Source organism: Misgurnus anguillicaudatus, chromosome 7 (assembly GCF_027580225.2).
Source record: "Misgurnus anguillicaudatus chromosome 7, ASM2758022v2, whole genome shotgun sequence".
Lineage (NCBI taxonomy): Eukaryota > Metazoa > Chordata > Actinopteri > Cypriniformes > Cobitidae > Misgurnus > Misgurnus anguillicaudatus.
Genome location: NC_073343.2, coordinates 15459137 through 15479992, shown reverse-complemented (window position 1 = coordinate 15479992; position 20856 = coordinate 15459137). Strand labels below are relative to the sequence as shown.

Sequence of the window (20856 nt, the reverse complement as noted above, 5' to 3'; positions counted from 1 at the left end):
TTTTTAAAGTAGTTATTGTTTAAAATAGTTAACTGGCATTTTTATTTCAAATGACCCGACCGACCGCGACCCGAATATCATGAAAAAATATTTTTGGATGACTCATAACCGCAGGCACCCGCTCATTTCGGATCAACCCCGCATATCACTGGGAGAGGATTTGTTTGCAGATCAATGCAGCATTCCCGCTTGTGTCGCGGACCCCGGACGACTGCGAGAGGCGGTGGTATGCATTACAATCGCAGTCAAGGGTTGAGATTGCAGCCTTTAAACGGGCAAGCATGGCAACAGGTTGGCATACAATATTAAATATTTAATATCATTATTGTTTCATGTAAATCTAAAAACTTCCTGCTTGTCATGAATGAATTATGAAACAAATGTCATAAACAATATGTTTACATTAAAGGGTGCTTTTAAGTATAGGCAATGCTTTTGAGTTGGTGAAACTGTCCATGTTAAGGAGGATCAGCACCTAAGGCATTTTAAGATCCTTTGTGAATAGGTCTCAGTGAGTTAGGAGTCCTCTCGACTTCTTTTAAGCTGTCCCAGACTTAGGTGCTACTTTTAGGGCTAAAATGCTTCGTGAATTACTTTTAGTGAAAAAAATTAGGAGTCCTAAAGTTAGGAGTGACACGCCCATTATTTTTAGGAGTTGCTCCTAAATTCACCAGTTAGGAGCTACTTTTAGCCTTAAAATTCTTTGTGAATACGGCCCCAGAACAGAACCGTTAATTGAAAATAATGGTAACCGGTTAATAACGTTATTTTTTTAGTTCTTTGACAAGATTTCTGTGCAATTTGACTCTGTGAAGTTCACTTCCGGTCATTGTTGGCTCAGAGAAATGAGAAGCTTGCCACCAGCAGGTAGCCTACTCAAGCCCAAGTCTCTAATGCTCAATCATAAGAGGTAAATATTGTAGGCTATCAAGAATCTCAAGATGTTTGTTTGTTTATTTTTAATACTAATTAGTGGTGTAACGGATCGCAGTTGGTCAGTGATCTATACAGATCACGACCCACAGTTCAGCTCGCATGCGATTTGCGGATTAATATGCAAATTTAAATAGGGTGAAAGTTGATCATTTGCACGTGTTTCAAAGGCGTGCAAATTTTAACACTTAAGTGATTTTAAACAATTTAACCGCAAAAAGGCGCTAAAATAAAAAAATTTCTGTACACACAGAAGCACATGCATTTGAATGTATCCGGCCCAACTCCAACTAGGGCTGTCACTTTTTATTCGATATTCGAATATGCATTCGAACATGACATGAAATATCCGTATTCGAACAATAAATAAACCATCTGGTTTTTAAAATACCATGTGTAGCACATTTTTTTAAGTAACACCTCGTAATAGGAAGGAGGCTGAGAGTGGGACCGACGACGGCAACTGTGCGCAAGAGAGGGAATCAAATTGGACCAACATGAACCTCATGTGCATGTCAATATAGAATTATAGTTTGTATATAAAATGACATTTTATTGTTAATATTAAATATTATAGCAGAGTAAAAAGCTTGTGCTAATACGTTCACATTATGAAATTAGCATGTATGAAGATAATTTCATCATTTTTACAACGCAATGTAAACTTTATATTAAACAACAACAGCATTTGTCTTGTAAACGGATTTGAAATGATTATGTGCTGACTGTCACGCGTCACATAGACAACAAGTCTAGTCAAGTCAAGTGAGATCTGCTTAACTTAGCGGTAAGTTAAATTTTTTCTCAAATATCAAAGGGTTTGTGCACTATCATTAAAACCGGTCAAGCAAACAGCACGCGCAGGGTTAATGTACTTGTCAATGACGGCTCACAAACGCGTGGGATAGGCTATGTATGTGTGCTTGTTGTCAAAGATATTGCTTCTCACAAACACGCTCAAGCGCGGGATATGTTTGCTTGTCAATGACGTGCATCAATGATGCGCATTAAATCCGCAGAGTTTTCCGCCGAAATCTGCGGGCGCGAATTTCGTTTGGGCTTCCTGCTGCAGTTTAAGTTATTGTCTGTACCTGTTCTGAATAGTTTTTTTTCATACAAGTTGTTATTCATAAGTTGATAACCTGCTGTTTTAAAAGTAAAAAATAATAATAATCCTGACAGTACTGTCTATGATTTTCACTGTTAATAAATTTGTGATTGAATCTCCATTATGGTGTTTTTTTTTTTTTTTTGATGCCCGCGGGGGGCCCCTAGATATTCAAATATATTCGGATACATTGCATGATATTCGATATCCGTTCGAATAGGATTTCTCTCAAAAGTGACAGCCCTAACTCCAGTCAAACATGATTGTCCATATGCCCTTCAAAGATCTGAACTTCTGATGTATAAAATACATTTGGCGAAAACAATAATGTCCTAATGATCAGCCTACTTATTTTTATGTCCCACAGCTGACATGGAACGTTATTAACCGGTTCGGGAACTTTATTTTTTTGTTCAAACCGGTTCAGGAACGCCAACTTTAGGGTTGAACCAAAAAACGGAAACTTTAAAATACTGTTTCTGTTCGGAACGAACCAATTGGGAAAAAAATTCAGGTTCAAAGCCCTGATGTAAACTTTATGTTAAACAACAACAGCATTTTAAACTGATTTAAAATGATCACGTGCTGACTGTCACATGTCACATAGACGAGTGAAGTAAGATCTGCTTAACTCAGCGGTAAGTTTTATTTCTCAAATATCAATGGTTTGTGTGCTCTATCATTAAAAACGGTCAAGCAAACAGCACGCGCAGGCAGGGCTCAAAATTAACTTTTTTATTTGGTAGCACTGGTGCTCCCAACTTTAAAGAGTTAGGAGCACCAGCAAAAATTTAGGCGCATCCATCCAAAAATTAAAAAGCACCACAACTACAATGTAAATGTTAATAGATTTATTTTATTAAAAATAAAACACCACCACCGGGCTTTACACTTCCTATGGCTAGCATTTAAAAGTTGGTCTTCTATTATTTTATTTTTTGCTGCATAAATTCCTAAATTAATACCCAAATGCTGTTGAAATAGTATAGCAGCAATAATAATTTAACAATTACAGGTAACGTGATTAAGATTACATAGAAAATCTAGCAAACATGTAAAACACTGATTAATTGTGACATTACAAAAGTGACCCTAATATAGAAGGCTAATATATATTGGTATTGATAACTGCTTTACCAGGATGCTTTTACTACTAAATAGGCAATGTTTTAAAAAATACAACAAAAACATACCATCAGCATTGTCGTATTCCACAGCAACATGGACCACAAGGATGTTTATCGAATGTCCATTCACCAGCGCATGCGCACATACACCATCAAACACACTGACAGGCAGGTCGGTGTCTCCATCAATAATAAACACATTTGTCATGACACGTCTTGTGTTTTTGGCACTTTCGCATTGCGCCTTGTTTATACAAGGTATGTCTGGCGCTTAAAATGTTTTGATTCCGCCATTATCGCCGTTTTACAGGATTTACAGTATCATAGTGGAGACACTCGAAATCTTTAAGCCACTCTCTCTTAAAGGTTTAACATCAACTCGTATTTTCCGGTGGTGGAGTTACATTTGAATCCGGATCGTCGTCAAAAAATACAGTAATAACCTTGGCTGTAATCGGCTCGCTCTCGTCATGCTCGCGACGCGTTCGTCTTTTCACATTTCCGCGCTTCACGGCAACAAGGAATGACTGACGCTCATATTAGCCAATCTGCGGTCTTCATTAAACGCAAGAACTTAATGGTGAAATTTGATTGGTTATGTATTGTTGGAGAGAACACTGAACCTGGGACAGCGCCAGCACGCAGGATCACAACCAACTCGCGTCACAACAAAATGGGCAGTCGCACAAATGCTCCCAAATATATTTTAAGGTCGCAGAGATTAAATTTCGGTCGCATATGCGACCAAAATGGTCGCAATTTCGAGCCCTGGCACGCGCAGGGTTAATGTATATGCACGCGCGCATACATAGGTTATGTATATGTGCTTGTTGTCAGTGACAATTACTTTTCAGAAACACGCTCAAGCGCGGGATGTGTGTGCTTGATTTTTCTCAAAAGTGTCAGCCCTAATAAGAAGATCCTTTATAAAGACAGTACATTACGCATATACAGACAGGAGCCATCTTAGAAAACAGCCTCGATAAGTCGAGCAACGAATGTCGTGCTATATACATTTGACACCCCTATAATCCCTCCCACTCTGAAGTGTTGCTAAACTCAATGGAAAAGCTAACCAAGCCAAAGTAAAGTAAGCTGACTCGACCTTACCTGTAGGGTACTATGCAATGGAAAAGCGCCTTTAGGGTGCAAAACCCCTTTAACCATAAAACAGGGTTAAAATGACGTGCTGTCTCTGATATATTACATATAACTACAATATAAAATAGTAAGATTTACATTACCATAACATCTTCACTCTGAAGAGTCGCTCAGCTTCTTCTAACTCAGTCAAGTCTTTTAGAGAGAGTGATAGAGGTAATGTGATTAGTAGCTACTGAATACACTACAGTTTATACATTTAGTACATTACTTAATTAATTGCCATTTACCTTTCATTATGTACCGTGACTGGATAATCCATCCATTCGCTGACCTTTAATAAAAAATACAAAGATAAACTTAATTAACACCTGTCACCGGTATCAACTGGCAGAAATTCACTCTTACCATACAGCATATGTGAAAGAACTCAGAAATTCACTCTGATGGGCCTACAAAAAGAGAAATAATAAAAGGGAAAAACACTGCGATTAGGCAAGGTTTGAGCCAAACATTAGTTGTAATTTTGGTGAGGTAGTATTGACTCCAGCCATGTCAGGCATAAGTGCTTGGCCTGCTTGCAATGTCTGCTTAAACACTGTCCCTGGATCCCAAACCGCCTACTTCCATACTATATAGTACGTAAAGTAGCGCTTTTTACGTACTATATAGTATGGAAGTAGGCGGTTTGGGATCCAGCAAAACATAACCCTCTCACTAAAATAAAAGTATAACTCTTACATAAAGATAAATATAAGGGATGTCAAAATGCATTAGATATGAGCCTTTTAAATATATTAACTAAAGCACACCACCTGTTGCCAGAATGCTGCTTTTATCTATATAATTTACATGCAGATGTAACAGTTACATTAACAATGTCTGTGAAAATGTCTGTACACGTTATTTTTCTAGAATTATTTCTCAAGTGACTGTTAGGCAACATAAATGTATTGCCTTTTTTAAACAAATCGTATTTTGTAAATTATGAATTAACTGCATAAGTAAGTGCCTTATTAATACTGCGGTCAAGTGGGCCGCGCTTCGAAAATGCACGGTCAAGTGGGCCGCACTTTTTTTGAATGTGCGCGTCTATTAATGTACTTACGGTAATCGGTGCTGGAACCCGTCAAAAGGCTTTCCCTTTTCTTAAGAACGGCAAGAGAATAAAGAGACATCAGAGAAGTTATTTGTTTCGTTTTCCCATCTTATTAGAACTCAAATAACGGTTTTAGTTTAAAAAACTTGACTTTTATTTTCGATCTTAATGTTTGTATATGCACAGTCACAGACTGTCTGTCTGTTCCTCGTTGTTTTCCCCGTTTATAACCGTCTGGACGTCATTTTCCATAATTCTCCACTCTCTCTCACCTGTTTGTCTGCCTTCATATTCATCACTTCACTCCCTATATGAGCTTGTTATTTTATTACGTTTTTGTTTAAATGTAATGTTTTATATGTTTTACATAATTATTATTAATAATTTATAATTAATTTACAGTAATTATTAAACAGTATCCACCAAATTGTGTGTGTGTGTCTGTGTGCGTCTCTCTGTGTGTGTGTGTGTGTGTGTGTGTGTGTGTGTGTGTGTGTGTGTGTGTGTATACACCCTTATATATATAAAAACCCAAAAACCTTTCCGCCATAGGCCAACTCATTCTGTCACCCGATGCCTGCCTAGGGTCACCCCGTCCACAACTGTACCCATTTATAAGTCATCTAACTGCATATTATTTATGATTTTCCATAAAAACCTTTCCTTTATAGGTTAACTCATTCTGTCAATTGATGCTTGTTTAGGGTCACCCTGACTATAACTGTACCCATTTATAAGTCATTTAACTGTATATTATTTATGATTTTCCATAAAAACCTTTCCTTTATAGGTTAACTCATTCTGTCAAATGATGCTTGTTTAGGGTCACCCTGACTATAACTGTACCCATTTATAAGTCATTTAACTGTATATTATTTATGATTTTCCATAAAAACCTTTCCTTTATAGGTTAACTCATTCTGTCAATTGATGTTTGTTTAGGGTCACCCTGTTTATAACTGTACTCATTTATAAGTCATCTAACTGTACATTATTTATGATTTTCCATAAAAACCTTTCCTTTATAGGTTAACTCATTCTGTCAATTGATGTTTGTTTAGGGTCACCCTGTTTATAACTGTACCCATTTATAAGTCATTTAACTGTATATTATTTATGATTTTCTATAAAAACCTTTCCTTTATAGGTTAACTCATTCTGTCAATTGATGCTTGTTTAGGGTCACCCTGACTATAACTGTACTCATTTATAAGTCATTTAACTGTATATTATTTATGATTTTCCATAAAAACCTTTCCTTTATAGGTTAACTCATTCTGTCAATTGATGTTTGTTTAGGGTCACCCTGACTATAACTGTACTCATTTATAAGTCATTTAACTGTATATTATTTATGATTTTCCATAAAAACCTTTCCTTTATAGGTTAACTCATTCTGTCAATTGATGCTTGTTTAGGGTCACCCTGACTATAACTGTACTCATTTATAAGTCATTTAACTGTATATTATTTATGATTTTCTATAAAAACCTTTCCTTTATAGGTTAACTCATTCTGTCAATTGATGCTTGTTTAGGGTCACCCTGACTATAACTGTACTCATTTATAAGTCATTTAACTGTATATTATTTATGATTTTCTATAAAAACCTTTCCCCTATAGGTCAACTCATTCTGTCACTTGATGCTTGTTTAGGGTCACCCTGACTATAACTGTACTCATTTATAAGTCATTTAACTGTATATTATTTATGATTTTCTATAAAAACCTTTCCTTTATAGGTTAACTCATTCTGTCACTTGATGCTTGTTTAGGGTCACCCTGACTATAACTGTACTCATTTATAAGTCATTTAACTGTATATTATTTATGATTTTCTATAAAAACCTTTCCTTTATAGGTTAACTCATTCTGTCAATTGATGCTTGTTTAGGGTCACCCTGACTATAACTGTACTCATTTATAAGTCATTTAACTGTATATTATTTATGATTTTCCATAAAAACCTTTCCTTTATAGGTTAACTCATTCTGTCAATTGATGCTTGTTTAGGGTCACCCTGACTATAACTGTACTCATTTATAAGTCATTTAACTGTATATTATTTATGATTTTCTATAAAAACCTTTCCTTTATAGGTTAACTCATTCTGTCACTTGATGCTTGTTTAGGGTCACCCTGACTATAACTGTACTCATTTATAAGTCATTTAACTGTATATTATTTATGATTTTCCATAAAAACCTTTCCTTTATAGGTTAACTCATTCTGTCAATTGAGGTTTGTTTAGGGTCACCCTGTTTATAACTGTACCCATTTATAAGTCATTTAACTGTATATTATTTATGATTTTCCATAAAAACCTTTCCTTTATAGGTTAACTCATTCTGTCAATTGATGCTTGTTTAGGGTCACCCTGACTATAACTGTACTCATTTATAAGTCATTTAACTGTATATTATTTATGATTTTCTATAAAAACCTTTCCTTTATAGGTTAACTCATTCTGTCACTTGATGCTTGTTTAGGGTCACCCTGACTATAAACTGTACTCATTTATAAGTCATTTAACTGTATATTATTTATGATTTTCCATAAAAACCTTTCCTTTATAGGTTAACTCATTCTGTCAATTGATGCTTGTTTAGGGTCACCCTGACTATAACTGTACTCATTTATAAGTCATTTAACTGTATATTATTTATGATTTTCTATAAAAACCTTTCCTTTACAGGTTAACTCATTCTGTCACTTGATGCTTGTTTAGGGTCACCCTGACTATAACTGTACTCATTTATAAGTCATTTAACTGTATATTATTTTCCATAAAAACCTTTCCTTTATAGGTTACTCATTCTGTCAATTGATGCTTGTTTAGGGTTACCCTGACTATAACTGTACTCATTTATAAGTCATTTAACTGTATATTATTTATGATTTTCTATAAAAACCTTTCCTTTATAGGTTAACTCATTCTGTCACTTGATGTTTGTTTAGGGTCACCCTGACTATCAAATCATTTTACTGTATTTCTTTGAAGAATAATAAAGGTAAAGTCAAAAAAGTTCTTTCTTAAACTGTATTATTTATTAGAACTCAAATAATTTGCATGTGTCACATTTGGACAAACATTTCTTGATTTCATTTTTGATAGAACATAAATAGAGATCTGTATTTTTCTCTTTATACTTTACACACTTTATTTTTAAATTAAATAAACAAAAACAATAGAACAATAAATGTAAAATCAATTATATAAAATAAACTTTTAAAAATAAATAAAAGTTTAAAATACACCAGTGATTTTTTTAAATGTACAAAGTTCTTAATATTCTTTTAAAAAAAAAAACGTTCTGCTTATTGCACTCTTTTAGGGTTCGATCCAATGTGATGTTTCTTAAAATTTGATTTAAGAAATGCAACCTTCTTTAGTTGCCATCAGTGGCATGTGACACAAACAAACATCAAGTGACAGAATGAGTTAACCTATAACGGAAAGGTTTTTATGGAAAATAATATACAGTTAAATGACTTATAAATGGGTACAGTTATAGTCAGGGTGACCCTAAACAAGCATCAATTGACAGAATGAGTTAACCTATAAAGGAAAGGTTTTTATGGAAAATAATATACAGTTAAATGACTTATAAATGGGTACAGTTATAGTCAGGGTGACCCTAAACAAGCATCAATTGACAGAATGAGTTAACCTATAAAGGAAAGGTTTTTATGGAAAATCATAAATAATATACAGTTAAATGACTTATAAATGAGTACAGTTATAAACAGGGTGACCCTAAACAAACATCAATTGACAGAATGAGTTAACCTGTAAAGGAAAGGTTTTTATAGAAAATCATAAATAATATACAGTTAAATGACTTATAAATGGGTACAGTTATAGTCAGGGTGACCCTAAACAAGCATCAATTGACAGAATGAGTTAACCTATAAAGGAAAGGTTTTTATGGAAAATCATAAATAATATACAGTTAAATGACTTATAAATGAGTACAGTTATAGTCAGGGTGACCCTAAACAAGCATCAATTGACAGAATGAGTTAACCTATAAAGGAAAGGTTTTTATAGAAAATCATAAATAATATACAGTTAAATGACTTATAAATGAGTACAGTTATAGTCAGGGTGACCCTAAACAAGCATCAATTGACAGAATGAGTTAACCTATAAAGGAAAGGTTTTTATAGAAAATCATAAATAATATACAGTTAAATGACTTATAAATGAGTACAGTTATAGTCAGGGTGACCCTAAACAAGCATCAAGTGACAGAATGAGTTAACCTATAAAGGAAAGGTTTTTATGGAAAATAATATACAGTTAAATGACTTATAAATGGGTACAGTTATAGTCAGGGTGACCCTAAACAAGCATCAATTGACAGAATGAGTTAACCTATAAAGGAAAGGTTTTTATGGAAAATCATAAATAATATACAGTTAAATGACTTATAAATGAGTACAGTTATAAACAGGGTGACCCTAAACAAACATCAATTGACAGAATGAGTTAACCTGTAAAGGAAAGGTTTTTATAGAAAATCATAAATAATATACAGTTAAATGACTTATAAATGGGTACAGTTATAGTCAGGGTGACCCTAAACAAGCATCAATTGACAGAATGAGTTAACCTATAAAGGAAAGGTTTTTATAGAAAATCATAAATAATATACAGTTAAATGACTTATAAATGAGTACAGTTATAAACAGGGTGACCCTAAACAAACATCAATTGACAGAATGAGTTAACCTATAAAGGAAAGGTTTTTATAGAAAATCATAAATAATATACAGTTAAATGACTTATAAATGAGTACAGTTATAAACAGGGTGACCCTAAACAAGCATCAATTGACAGAATGAGTTAACCTATAAAGGAAAGGTTTTTATAGAAAATCATAAATAATATACAGTTAAATGACTTATAAATGATTACAGTTATAAACAGGGTGACCCTAAACAAGCATCAATTGACAGAATGAGTTAACCTATAAAGGAAAGGTTTTTATAGAAAATCATAAATAATATACAGTTAAATGACTTATAAATGAGTACAGTTATAAACAGGGTGACCCTAAACAAGCATCAATTGACAGAATGAGTTAACCTATAAAGGAAAGGTTTTTATAGAAAATCATAAATAATATACAGTTAAATGACTTATAAATGAGTACAGTTATAAACAGGGTGACCCTAAACAAGCATCAATTGACAGAATGAGTTAACCTATAAAGGAAAGGTTTTTATGGAAAATCATAAATAATATACAGTTAAATGACTTATAAATGAGTACAGTTATAAACAGGGTGACCCTAAACAAGCATCAATTGACAGAATGAGTTAACCTGTAAAGGAAAGGTTTTTATAGAAAATCATAAATAATATACAGTTAAATGACTTATAAATGAGTACAGTTATAAACAGGGTGACCCTAAACAAGCATCAAGTGACAGAATGAGTTAACCTATAAAGGAAAGGTTTTTATGGAAAATCATAAATAATATACAGTTAAATGACTTATAAATGGGTACAGTTATAGTCAGGGTGACCCTAAACAAGCATCAAGTGACAGAATGAGTTAACCTATAAAGTAAAGGTTTTTATGGAAAATCATAAATAATATACAGTTAAATGACTTATAAATGGGTACAGTTATAGTCAGGGTGACCCTAAACAAGCATCAATTGACAGAATGAGTTAACCTATAAAGGAAAGGTTTTTATAGAAAATCATAAATAATATACAGTTAAATGACTTATAAATGAGTACAGTTATAGTCAGGGTGACCCTAAACAAGCATCAAGTGACAGAATGAGTTAACCTATAAAGGAAAGGTTTTTATGGAAAATAATATACAGTTAAATGACTTATAAATGGGTACAGTTATAGTCAGGGTGACCCTAAACAAGCATCAATTGACAGAATGAGTTAACCTATAAAGGAAAGGTTTTTATGGAAAATCATAAATAATATACAGTTAAATGACTTATAAATGAGTACAGTTATAAACAGGGTGACCCTAAACAAACCTCAATTGACAGAATGAGTTAACCTATAAAGGAAAGGTTTTTATGGAAAATCATAAATAATATACAGTTAAATGACTTATAAATGAGTACAGTTATAGTCAGGGTGACCCTAAACAAGCATCAAGTGACAGAATGAGTTAACCTATAAAGGAAAGGTTTTTATAGAAAATCATAAATAATATACAGTTAAATGACTTATAAATGAGTACAGTTATAGTCAGGGTGACCCTAAACAAGCATCAATTGACAGAATGAGTTAACCTATAAAGGAAAGGTTTTTATAGAAAATCATAAATAATATACAGTTAAATGACTTATAAATGAGTACAGTTATAAACAGGGTGACCCTAAACAAGCATCAATTGACAGAATGAGTTAACCTATAAAGGAAAGGTTTTTATAGAAAATCATAAATAATATACAGTTAAATGACTTATAAATGGGTACAGTTATAGTCAGGGTGACCCTAAACAAGCATCAATTGACAGAATGAGTTAACCTATAAAGGAAAGGTTTTTATAGAAAATCATAAATAATATACAGTTAAATGACTTATAAATGGGTACAGTTATAGTCAGGGTGACCCTAAACAAGCATCAATTGACAGAATGAGTTAACCTATAAAGGAAAGGTTTTTATAGAAAATCATAAATAATATACAGTTAAATGACTTATAAATGGGTACAGTTATAGTCAGGGCGACCCTAAACAAGCATCAAGTGACAGAATGAGTTAACCTATAAAGGAAAGGTTTTTATAGAAAATCATAAATAATATACAGTTAAATGACTTATAAATGGGTACAGTTATAGTCAGGGTGACCCTAAACAAGCATCAATTGACAGAATGAGTTAACCTATAAAGGAAAGGTTTTTATAGAAAATCATAAATAATATACAGTTAAATGACTTATAAATGAGTACAGTTATAAACAGGGTGACCCTAAACAAGCATCAATTGACAGAATGAGTTAACCTATAAAGGAAAGGTTTTTATGGAAAATCATAAATAATATACAGTTAAATGACTTATAAATGAATACAGTTATAAACAGGGTGACCCTAAACAAACCTCAATTGACAGAATGAGTTAACCTATAAAGGAAAGGTTTTTATGGAAAATCATAAATAATATACAGTTAAATGACTTATAAATGAGTACAGTTATAGTCAGGGTGACCCTAAACAAGCATCAATTGACAGAATGAGTTAACCTGTAAAGGAAAGGTTTTTATGGAAAATCATAAATAATATACAGTTAAATGACTTATAAATGAGTACAGTTATAAACAGGGTGACCCTAAACAAGCATCAAGTGACAGAATGAGTTAACCTATAAAGGAAAGGTTTTTATAGAAAATCATAAATAATATACAGTTAAATGACTTATAAATGAGTACAGTTATAGTCAGGGTGACCCTAAACAAGCATCAATTGACAGAATGAGTTAACCTATAAAGGAAAGGTTTTTATAGAAAATCATAAATAATATACAGTTAAATGACTTATAAATGAGTACAGTTATAAACAGGGTGACCCTAAACAAGCATCAAGTGACAGAATGAGTTAACCTATAAAGGAATGGTTTTTATAGAAAATCATAAATAATATACAGTTAAATGACTTATAAATGAGTACAGTTATAGTCAGGGTGACCCTAAACAAGCATCAATTGACAGAATGAGTTAACCTATAAAGGAAAGGTTTTTATAGAAAATCATAAATAATATACAGTTAAATGACTTATAAATGAGTACAGTTATAAACAGGGTGACCCTAAACAAACATCAATTGACAGAATGAGTTAACCTGTAAAGGAAAGGTTTTTATAGAAAATCATAAATAATATACAGTTAAATGACTTATAAATGGGTACAGTTATAGTCAGGGTGACCCTAAACAAGCATCAATTGACAGAATGAGTTAACCTATAAAGGAAAGGTTTTTATAGAAAATCATAAATAATATACAGTTAAATGACTTATAAATGAGTACAGTTATAAACAGGGTGACCCTAAACAAGCATCAATTGACAGAATGAGTTAACCTATAAAGGAAAGGTTTTTATAGAAAATCATAAATAATATACAGTTAAATGACTTATAAATGAGTACAGTTATAAACAGGGTGACCCTAAACAAGCATCAAGTGACAGAATGAGTTAACCTATAAAGGAAAGGTTTTTATGGAAAATCATAAATAATATACAGTTAAATGACTTATAAATGGGTACAGTTATAGTCAGGGTGACCCTAAACAAGCATCAAGTGACAGAATGAGTTAACCTATAAAGTAAAGGTTTTTATGGAAAATCATAAATAATATACAGTTAAATGACTTATAAATGAGTACAGTTATAAACAGGGTGACCCTAAACAAACATCAATTGACAGAATGAGTTAACCTATAAAGGAAAGGTTTTTATGGAAAATCATAAATAATATACAGTTAAATGACTTATAAATGAGTACAGTTATAAACAGGGTGACCCTAAACAAACATCAATTGACAGAATGAGTTAACCTGTAAAGGAAAGGTTTTTATGGAAAATCATAAATAATATACAGTTAAATGACTTATAAATGAGTACAGTTATAGTCAGGGTGACCCTAAACAAGCATCAAGTGACAGAATGAGTTAACCTATAAAGGAAAGGTTTTTATAGAAAATCATAAATAATATACAGTTAAATGACTTATAAATGAGTACAGTTATAAACAGGGTGACCCTAAACAAGCATCAATTGACAGAATGAGTTAACCTGTAAAGGAAAGGTTTTTATGGAAAATAATATACAGTTAAATGACTTATAAATGAGTACAGTTATAGTCAGGGTGACCCTAAACAAGCATCAAGTGACAGAATGAGTTAACCTATAAAGGAAAGGTTTTTATAGAAAATCATAAATAATATACAGTTAAATGACTTATAAATGAGTACAGTTATAAACAGGGTGACCCCAAACAAACATCAATCGACAGAATGAGTCAACCCACAAAGGAAAGGTTTTTATAGAAAATCATAAATAATATACAGTTAAATGACTTATAAATGAGTACAGTTATAGTCAGGGTGACCCTAAACAAGCATCATTTGACAGAATGAGTTAACCTATAAAGGAAAGGTTTTTATAGAAAATCATAAATAATATACAGTTAAATGACTTATAAATGAGTACAGTTATAAACAGGGTGACCCTAAACAAGCATCAAGTGACAGAATGAGTTAACCTATAAAGGAAAGGTTTTTATGGAAAATCATAAATAATATACAGTTAAATGACTTATAAATGGGTACAGTTATAGTCAGGGTGACCCTAAACAAGCATCAAGTGACAGAATGAGTTAACCTATAAAGGAAAGGTTTTTATGGAAAATCATAAATAATATACAGTTAAATGACCCACAAACGGGCACAGTCACAGTCAGGGTGACCCCAAACAAGCATCAAGCGACAGAATGAGTCAACCCACAAAGGAAAGGTCCCCATGGAAAATAATATACAGTTAAATGACTTATAAATGGGTACAGTTATAGTCAGGGTGACCCCAAACAAGCATCAATTGACAGAATGAGTTAACCTATAAAGGAAAGGTTTTTATGGAAAATAATAAATAATATACAGTTAAATGACTTATAAATGGGTACAGTTATAGTCAGGGCGACCCTAAACAAGCATCAAGTGACAGAATGAGTTAACCTATAAAGGAAAGGTTTTTATGGAAAATAATAAATAATATACAGTTAAATGACTTATAAATGGGTACAGTTATAAACAGGGTGACCCTAAACAAACATCAATTGACAGAATGAGTTAACCTATAAAGGAAAGGTTTTTATGGAAAATCATAAATAATATACAGTTAAATGACTTATAAATGAGTACAGTTATAGTCAGGGCGACCCTAAACAAGCATCAAGTGACAGAATGAGTTAACCTATAAAGGAAAGGTTTTTATAGAAAATCATAAATAATATACAGTTAAATGACTTATAAATGAGTACAGTTATAAACAGGGTGACCCTAAACAAACATCAATTGACAGAATGAGTTAACCTATAAAGGAAAGGTTTTTATGGAAAATCATAAATAATATACAGTTAAATGACTTATAAATGGGTACAGTTATAGTCAGGGTGACCCTAAACAAGCATCAAGTGACAGAATGAGTTAACCTATAACGGAAAGGTTTTTAGGTTTTTATATATATAAGGGTGTATACACACACACACACACACACACACACACACACACACACACACACAGACACACACACACAATTTAATAAATACTGTTTAATAATTACTGTAAATTAATTATAAATTATTAATAATAATTATGTAAAACATATAAAACATTACATTTAAACAAAAACGTAATAAAATAACAAGCTCATATAGGGAGTGAAGTGATGAATATGAAGGCAGACAAACAGGTGAGAGAGAGTGGAGAATTATGGAAAATGACGTCCAGACGGTTATAAACGGGGAAAACAACGAGGAACAGACAGACAGTCTGTGACTGTGCATATACAAACATTAAGATCGAAAATTAAAGTCAAGTTTTTTAAACTAAAACCGTTATTTGAGTTCTAATAAGATGGGAAAACGAAACAAATAACTTCTCTGATGTCTCTTTATTCTCTTGCCGTTCTTAAGGAAAGGGAAAGCCTTTTGACGGGTTCCAGCACCGATTACCGTAAGTACATTAATAGACGCGCACATTAAAAAAAAGTGCGGCCCACTTGACCGTGCATTTTCGAAGCGCGGCCCACTTGACCGCAGTTTATTAATCACTGTTCCTTTAAGAACACGCTTCATTAGGTTAACCAGAATAATATAAACTGAAAGATTCTGAACAGTTTTGTGCATTGTGCAATAACATTTAATTAAGACGTACTTACAAAAACACCCAAGAAAAATTAAGTATGAAACCATAGTAAACCGCAAGCTACACGATTACTACGACAAAAACTTGCAAACCTCCCCTAACAGTAATGACTAATTAGGCTGTAACAAACTAGACAGCAAGAAATATATTAATATATTAATATATTAAATATTTTAAACTTACTTCTGAAACCCCGCTGTGCTGTTATACTCTTCTCTCAGTCCTGTCAGATTTTCCCGGTTATTTTGTTCTTCTGCGCTTTTGGCCTGAGTGGCGGTTGGCAACTGAAGGGTCATTAGCGCCTCCCACTGGACTGGGTGTGGCGCATTCAATAGGCAGTGGAGGAAATTCTATGTTCTTTTGACTATTTATTATTAATAAAGCAATACATTAACACGATTTAATAATAATAATAATAAAAATTCGCTAAACAAACACTATACTAAAAGATATAAAAGCAACCACAAAATAACATTAGGTTATTTATTTATTTATTAACTTTACCAATCCCTGCACAAATAAAATAAATAAAAAAAATAAAAATAATAATGTAATTGATTTGTGATTATTAATAATAATCAGTATCAACTTTTCACTGTTTGTTAATATACACAGACTTAGTTGGCAGTTTTCTGATGATGGTAAACTAATGCAGTCATTTTTGTTCAAAGTAATTAAAATAGCTGTTGATTCCCCATAATGATCATACATTTCAAATCTTCTTGAACACTCACTTACATATTTAAAGATGATCTGACCAGATAATTTTTACTTGCTGTATAAAAGCAAAAACCTGTCTGATGGTAATCCTGGGGGGGGGTCTTTAGATCACAAAACTAACAGGACTTCATAATATAGCATTTTTAATACAATAATGCAGTGTTTTCTTTGTCATTTTTGACAAATACATCCACAAAGTACCATAACCATATGCCACAGCTTTAAAAATGCATCAGTATCACATGCATGTATGTTTACATACATTTATTAAATATGTGGAAAACAAATATGTATGTCACATATTTAGAATTAATGTTGTCCATATATGCGAGAAACCAATACTATACTGTAATATATGCAGATATATGGTATCATATATTGATGACACCAAATATTTTTTTTACATGTTTGGACATGTTAATATATGTTGCAGGCATATATTGTGTTCTCAGATAAGTCAAATATATGTATAGATATATGGAAAACAAGTATGTATGTCACATATTTATAATTAATGTTGTCCAGATATGCGAGAAACCAATACTATACTGTAATATATGCAGATATATGGTATCATATATTGATGGAACCAAATATTTTTTCACATGTTTGGACATATAAATGTACATATATGTTGCAGGCATATATTGTGTTCTCAGATAAGTCAAATATATGTATAGATATATGTCATACTATGTAAAATATAAGTACATATATGGCCATATATTACATTTTTGTATTTTACTTTATTGAAATGCTCTACCTTAAATAATCCGTGTGATATAAATTATAAGGTGACACAATTGAAATAAAGGTAATTAAACAAAGCTAACACTTAATATTCTATAAGAAGAAAAATCATTGGCACTATACCTTTTCTAGAAGTGTTCTGCTGTTGCTGTTTCCAAGACCTTTTTGTTGTTTTGTGCGCATGCGCAAATGGCGATCAGATAAACCTCGGAGGGTTGCACAGTAACATAACCAGGAGTTTTTTTACCAGGAGTTGACCAGATAGCTATTTAATTATTTATATACGCATCAAGCTTCAAATGCAATAAATAACTTTTTATTTGATTTTTGTAATTGTTTTGCCAATAAATAAATACATAAATAAGGATAGAATTGCAGAAGTACAGGTGTAATATTCTTTTTTAAATATTATCACAACAGCAAAAGAATAGAAGCACAATTACAACACACGCACACACGGACACATACACACACACACACACACTCTGGTTTCCATGTTTTGTGGGGACATTCCATAGACGTAATGCATTTTATACCATACAAACCGTATATTCTATTCCCCTTACCTACCCCATTCCCTAACCCCAACCATCAAAGAAACCCTTCTACTACTTCACATTCACAAGAAACATCATTCTGTTTGATTTATAAGCTTGTTTCCTCATGGGGTCGTCAAAATGTCCCCACAAGGTCACAAAAATACTGGTATTCCTATCTTTGTGGGGACAATTACCAGGTACACAAACACACACACACACACAAAGAACAAGCTCGTCATTATGAGAACGTTCATCAAGTATGAATAACGTCATTAGGACGTTCCAAGAACATTGTTCTAAGAACGTTTTCTCTCGTCTTTATGAGAACGTTCATCAAGTATGAATAACGTCATTAGGACGTTCCAAGAACATTGTTCTAAGAACGTTTTCTCTCGTCTTTATGAGAACGTTCATCAAGTATGAATAACGTCATTAGGACGTTCCAAGAACATTGTTCTAAGAACGTTTTTCCCCAACATTCCCAGAACGTAAATTCTTACTTATAACGTTCTAAAAACGTTCTAAAAACATTATTTAAATAACGTTTTTTCCTAACATTTACACAACCTTTAAAGAACGTTAGCGAAAGTTGTGGGAACGTTCCCTGTTAGGTGGGAAATTACGCGGATTTAGATGCGCTGTTTGTATGCATAATATTCTGCTATTACAATGAATAAAGGTATTCAATATCATTGCCTTACAGTATATGCACGAAATAAACTGCTTGATAGCGCATCTCATAATTTTCCATAATGTTTAGTATGTGTTTATTATTATTTTTATTAAAACAGAACAACATTAAATTAGTTAAATTACTCGCTTATATTAAATATAGGAATAGACGGAAAACACTGTACCTTGATAGCGCGTCTCATAATTTTCCATAATGCTTAGTATGTGTTTATTATTATTTTTATTAAAACAGAACAACATTATATTAGTTAAATTACTCGCTTATATTAAACAATAGGAATAGACGGAAACCATTGTACCCCCCAGGTAAAAAAAAAGTGCACTAAAATACACTTTATTTAAGTACACTTAGTACACTTTTCCACAATATACTAAAAGTGCTCTATTTTCGCACACTAATTTTGAACTTAATATACTAAAAAGTAGTATTTAGTGCTTCTTAAGATGAACTTAATACCATCTTAGTGTACTCAACTGTGCTATTTTGAGACACCATGAAGTTGAACTAAAATGTATTTTTAACATACTATGTCTGTATTTAAAAAATATATTTCATTATAACTTGAAGTACACTTGAACCCACCTTTAAGCATTTTTAAATATACATTAAAGTATACTAATGGTATGTAAAAGTAATATTCCAAATGTATTCCTAGGTGAAAAAAGTTCACTTAAATACACAATTTAAGTACACTTTCCACATTATACTAAAAGTGCTCTATTTTCGCACACTAATTTTGAACTTAGTATACTAAAAAGTAGTATTAAGTACTTTTTAAGATGAACTTAAGACCATCTTAGTGTACTCAACTGTGCTATTTTGAGACACCATGAAGTTGAACTAAAATGTAATTTTAATATACTAGGTCTGTATTTAAAAAATATCTTTAATTACAACTTGAACCCACCTTTAAACATTTACGAATCTACTTTAAAATATACTAGTAGTATGTTAAAATAATATACCAAATGTATTCCCAGGTGAAAAAGTTCACTAAAATACACTGTAAGTTCACAACCTTAAGGTACCAAAAGCGCTTTATTTTCGTGCAGTAAATTGTGCTTAATATACTAAAAAATAGTATTTAGTACTTGTTAAGACAAACTTAAAACAATCTAAGTGTACTCAACTGTGCTATTTTCTAAAATTGTATTCAGTTACAACTTGAAGCACATTTGAACCCACCTTTTAAACATTTATAAATATAATTTAATAATTTCAGATATAATAATATTACATAAATAATATAGCATACAAAATGAAATAATAATATATTGCCCACACATTTGTACACATAAAATAAATCATTTCTAATCTACTGTACGTGACATTTGAATTACAGTACAGTATACTATTAGAATGTTATATATGTAGTATTTTACCTGCATGTTTGCCACCAAAACATGTTTTAACTCATTCTAAAATGATACCTATTCTGTTTTCATACATACGAACCGGTTTCTTCCATCATTAACAACTAATTAAATGTTAAAGAAACAACTAAGTATGTATTTACTGCTATTGAAATGATTTTACAATATAAAAACAAAGATCAGTGAAATGCAATGAGCTACTTTTATCAAATTGTGGAACATTTATACATCAATATGAAAAGTACACTATGAATATGCAACCATTGAATATTCATATAATCATAATAATGTAATTCTCTAAACAAAAAGTTACTGGGAAAAATGCAGAAGTGCATTTGAACTAACTCGAGATAAACCTGCAAATGGCTGAACCAAAACACAGAGCAGTTTAAATGTGACGTTTAAGTGAAGGGTCACTTCTTCTTGCCATTCAGACACTGAAGACTTAATCACAAGGTCTTTTAAAAGGAAACAGAAATATACAAAATTAACCAATAATTAATGAACAT

At 32.0% G+C, this 20856-nt stretch overlaps 1 protein-coding gene and 1 long non-coding RNA gene across 8 annotated transcripts in view; one reads left to right on the top strand and one right to left on the bottom strand.

Moving 5' to 3' along the window:
• cln8 (CLN8 transmembrane ER and ERGIC protein) overlaps positions 1 to 20856 on the top strand; it is a 128429-nt gene that overhangs the window by 51752 nt on the left and 55821 nt on the right. The window lies entirely within an intron of this gene.
• The window catches only part of LOC129418299 (uncharacterized), a 29978-nt gene that overhangs the window by 6421 nt on the left and 2701 nt on the right, over positions 1 to 20856 (bottom strand). For 3 of the 4 annotated variants that reach the window (XR_012370514.1, XR_012370515.1, XR_012370513.1), the window contains exons 4-6: positions 16455 to 20805; positions 4560 to 4721; positions 4413 to 4464 (exon numbers count right to left, since the gene is read on the bottom strand). This is a non-coding gene — a long non-coding RNA (uncharacterized lncRNA). Of the gene's footprint in view, positions 1 to 4412; positions 4465 to 4559; positions 5288 to 16454; positions 20806 to 20856 lie in introns of those variants that run through there. The other variant, XR_012370512.1, reaches the window with a different exon arrangement.